The sequence below is a fragment of the Haliotis asinina genome, chromosome 1 (assembly GCF_037392515.1).
Source record: "Haliotis asinina isolate JCU_RB_2024 chromosome 1, JCU_Hal_asi_v2, whole genome shotgun sequence".
Lineage (NCBI taxonomy): Eukaryota > Metazoa > Mollusca > Gastropoda > Lepetellida > Haliotidae > Haliotis > Haliotis asinina.
In genome coordinates this window covers 59,753,688-59,758,631 of record NC_090280.1, presented here as the reverse complement: position 1 = coordinate 59,758,631, position 4,944 = coordinate 59,753,688, and the positions used below count along the sequence as shown (strand labels likewise).

The 4,944-nt window shown below is 35.8% G+C and overlaps 1 long non-coding RNA gene across 1 annotated transcript; it reads left to right on the top strand.

Annotated features, from left to right (window-relative positions):
* Positions 1–559: 559 nt before the first annotated feature.
* On the top strand, positions 560–3,250 carry LOC137295382 (uncharacterized). Its single transcript, XR_010957564.1, has 2 exons — positions 560–872; positions 916–3,250. It is a non-coding gene; the product is annotated as an uncharacterized lncRNA (long non-coding RNA).
* The last annotated feature ends 1,694 nt before the right edge of the window (positions 3,251–4,944 follow it).

The following is a 4,944-nucleotide window of genomic DNA, read 5'->3' as shown; positions in this document are numbered from 1 at the left end:
TGTGGTTAAGTGAAATGATGTACCGGGAAACTGCTGTGTTTTTTAATAACATGAGATAATACCATAGTGTTTGTAACAACCATATTGTTAGAATTACTTATGAAACTGATAACACTTGAGATTGCATGTTGATATTAAACATTAGGTGAAATTTGTCCGTTGCATGAAATATACATTAGGTTGTCATTGTTGGATAGGTATTGGTGCTCAATATACAGGACTGGAGAGTTTCGTGTGTTTATGTAGTTATATTGTTTAAGCCTCTGTATCAGCGCTTGCATTGCATTATTGACCATGATTATGATGTAAATGCCAAGACATAAATTGGAGTTTCACATTACAGTGGCGGTGTGATAGCCTACTGGTTAAGCATTTGCTTAAGCATTTTGTCAAAGGCTGGCCTTCGATTCCCCACATGGTACATATGTGTGAAGCCCATTTCTTGTCTCCCCTCCATGATATTGCTGGAATATTGCTAAAAGCAGCATAAAACTAAACTCACTCACTCATTCTTACAGATGGACGGCCCTGTTAGTCTTAACACTTTAAAGAGAACCACATGGTATGCTTTGGTTTTTTACTGCTTGAAACATCATGTTGTTTGAACTACATTTCAAAATTCTTAACAGAATTGAGGTTGCAAAGATTTATTTTCAGAATTATTTTTGTGAATTTAAGAACCACAAGGTAATAAATCTGTCTGATTTGTCAAGGGATTCAGGTTGATTACATTAAACTTTCTTCACTAAAAATTGTTTCTTTTGGTTTTGAGACTATTAATTGTGTCTGCTGCTGTTCAAGGTTTGTGTCTCCAGACAATTTGTACTTGAAATAATGATCTGCAGAAGTCAGGTTACGCTCTTATCATGGCTGTTCATGCCAGTCAATAATTTTGAATTGTGAGAAATTGTTGAGGGAAATCCAAATAGGCCAGTGTACAAGCATCAGGAATTCTTATTCAAATCAGGAATTTATTTACTTCAGGAAACGTTAACTTCAGGAATAAGTGTATGCATCATTGTAAGTGCATACAATTTAATTAATACAAATTGTGAGCATTTTCACTCTGATTAATAAATATTTAATTATTGTGTTATAAAGACAGTAAGAATATTATTCAATACCAAATATGTTTGGCAGGAGTTCACTAGTCTATAATTTTGTTTCACTAAATTTACTTTGTATATTTTTCACCTCTTTTATGAACTATGTCTGTAAAGGACAAGGTATTGTGTTTGTAGGTGTTGTATCTTTTTGTGAACTTTGATGCGATGAGATGAGAATAGTGACAAATATAATTATTTTCAATAGGTTCCAAAGTTCGAGTGTCATGTGGATACATGTGTTGAGCCCAATTCTGGTGTGCCCTGCTGTAGTATTGCTGGAATATTGCTAAAAGGGACATAAAACTAAACTGACTGACTCTCCAAAGCTGCACACAGTTATCTTTGAATCTGCCATTAGAGGTGCTGCAGGTCAAGTGCAGAGATATAACTCTTGGGCATGTTTGACAACTATAATTACGGCTTCAAATCCTGGTTTGTAGTGTTATGTTTGCAGTTTTCTCAGGGTCTTTGGGGTGTGCTAGTAGTTAAAGCATTCACTCATCAGGCCAAACACCCGAGTTTGATTCACCACATTCAGCCCATTTCAGGTGTCATCCACCATGATACTGCTGGAATATTGGTCGAAAGCGGTGTAAAACTAGACTCACTCACTCACTCACTCACTCACTCCAGAGTTGTCAGCACCATACATATGCTCATGAGTAATAGATTTGTTAAAGTTGGACAGGGATCCCTTTGGGCTTTGCTCTTTCAGGAAGCAGACTCGCCAGGATATAGTCAGAATTCAGTTCAGAATAGCATTAAACCCAGCTTGCTCACTCTCTTTGACCTTGTGTGTTACAGTGGGCACTTGCAACATAGCAAGGTGACCAAAAGACAAACCTCAAGAATCAGTGCGTATTCTCCTGGTTTTATAGGGTGGTAGGGTAGCTTAGTGGTTTAAAGTGTTCACTCATCACACTGAATGGCAGAGTTCGATTCCGACATGGGTATAGATACAATGAGTGAAGCTCATTTCTGGTGTCCCCTTCTGTAATATTGCTGGAATATTCCTAATATCAGTGTAAAATCAAACTCACTTACTCATTCCTGGTTCTTTTATGAAGGAATTCGTTTCTATGTTTAGTGCTCTTTTCAGATATTACTGTTTGATCTCATCTGGTGGCATTTTGTTATTCTACATTATTGCAAACTTGTAGTCTTTTTTCAGTTTTAAGACATATATTGTCTATGTTAAACATTTAAACAAATGTAACATAATAATGTAATTTTAATGACATTATTCTGGAAATATTAACATAAAGATTATAACAGTTTTGAATAAAAGTCTTATGCAAAAATATAAGAAGTTTGGTGGACAAATAAGTTTGTATCCTGCATGTCGGTAATTTATTTCTAATTGACATTGTTATCTTCTTTCAGTGACTCCCTTATGTTCTACAATGTGTTTCTTTGAAATACTTGCCTATCAAATATGTACCTTTTATATACCCAGCCTAATCTCATAGTTAAGCTCGTAATAATAAGTTCATAACAAGGCCACATTAATTATTTGTTCATATTACTGATGAAACTTTCAGCATGTTTCACACAAGTATACATTCGAACCAAAATGCTGTGTCAGTTAGAACTGGAAATTATTTTCCTTCTGTTTTATTCCAACAAAATTTCAAATTGACCATAATGTAATGATTTGAAACTGCATCTTTAACCATGAAACCTTTCTAAGATGGTGGAGCAGAGTTGTATTGATTTTCTTCAGTAATAATGTTCATTAGAATGGCACTCGTACCATTATTTCAGTTCCAACTTTGTGCCACTTCACCCAAGTCAAAGCAGACGTGTAGTCCGACCACTTACCTCATTATTTCTTTGTAGAAATGTAGTCATAATTTTTTGTGATAATCAAATTAACTATGTTTTCTCCTTCTAGTGATGTCATTTGTGATACTGTTTTCCCAACAACTGATTGTACATAATGTAATATTACCCTTACAACTGGTGACATCTGCTCAAGTGCTACTGGCCTTGTGGCTTATTGTATAGTATTGTTGCCTGTATTTCTAGATCTTTGTGTATAACATGCCTTCTGTTTGTAATGGAGGCACTTAGGTTTGTGGCTGACCGACTTTGTTATACAAACAAATGATTATTTTTCAAAATAAACAAAGATTGAAATCAGATTCCATGTTTGAGTCTGTCAATGGTGTGGTGCTGTTTTAATTGTGGTGATTTGTGATAAGCTCAGGTGCCTTAATGGTCATTGAATAGGAATTTGTCACAGTCACAGACCATATAATAACACTATATTTTTCAGTCACCATACACACAATGTGGTGCATTATAATTACAATCTCAACTTTGTGGGAGAGTGCTAGATTAGCTGTCACCATTATCAGGTCATCTGACACTACGAGTAAACAAGAATACTCTGAAAACTCGTACTTTAGAATCATCCTGTGCTCAAATTGCGATATTATTATTACACTCACATGTACATGTAGTTTGAATCTGCAAACACTATATTTTACAGTCATCATGAAACTCCATGTCTTGCATTGTGATCACAATCTCAACTTCCAGGGGAGTATACAACTCAAGCTGTGAAGCGCTAGATTAACTGCCACCATTACCACTTCATCTTACCTGGTATCCACAAACAACTTAATTACCAGTAACAGTAATATTCCAAACATATTTTACAATCTTTATATGATACATTATTATTACCTCAAAGGTAGTCTGAATCTCAACTCCCTGGGGAGTTTACAGCTCAAGCTGCCTTTGAGAAGCTAGAAGGTTTATAGACACCAAAACCCTCTTAAGCTCCCAGGCACCTAAAGAGAACAGAGGCATATTTCAAACAAACTAACTTGCTTATGGGGAATCCACATGTGACATTCTTCAGTGTGGCCATGGACTAAGGCATGATACATACAGGAGCCAGAAGGCTGGAAGCAAACATCTAAGGCAGAACTCCCCTCTTATTTGTGATCTGTGCATTTTACAGTGAACCATTAAACACAACCATATTTCAATTGGCATGGCTTCAAGAAGCTGATACTATCATCAGTGCTGTTTAACCTTTTAGCTGCAAGCAAACTGGCCTCTTGAATCATTCAGTTGTCAAGAAAAGGTTTCTTTGGACATCCCAGCAAAATAACCCTCCACTGTTTGACAAGAGGGATGACTTCAATGTTGCACTTCTCTGTTTGTTGAGCAGTGCTCACACAACTCCATCAGCCTTTTGTTTCTACATATCTCAACATTTTATGTACAGTCAAGCATGCTCTTCCTATAAAGAGCTGGAGGTTGCTTTGCTTGCTCATTTGATCAGGGTAAAAGTAATCAATCATTTAACCCCTGATCAAAACTTTGTGGAGTATTATATACTTTGTTTCAAAAGTTTAGACCTGCTAGCGTAAATATAGCCACTTGTTTCAGGCTGTTCTAAATAGATTTTGCCAAATAGTCCATATTGTTTAAAGCTACTCTTTACTCATGAACTGATGTATCGTTAAACAAATTTGTAACATTGAAGCTGGAGAAATCAATCTTCAATGTAACCATATATATATTTACATAACATACAGTGAATGTTATAATTGCGTCTACACTTTTGAAAGGAAATATATGTTTCCATGGTAAATAGGTAGATAGCAATAAACTCACCTTCTCACACGAATCTGGTGTCTTCAGTGTTTCGCACTGATTCACAAGCATGCACTAATGACACAGCCAGAGTTGTACAGTCAGCTGTGTTTATGGAAAGCATTTTGCTGTTTCTGTTAATACGTGCTGTAAAGACTGCACAAATAATCTTGTAGAAAAATTGCCACAAAAAAACAAAAACAACAAAGCATATTTCTAAATAGGA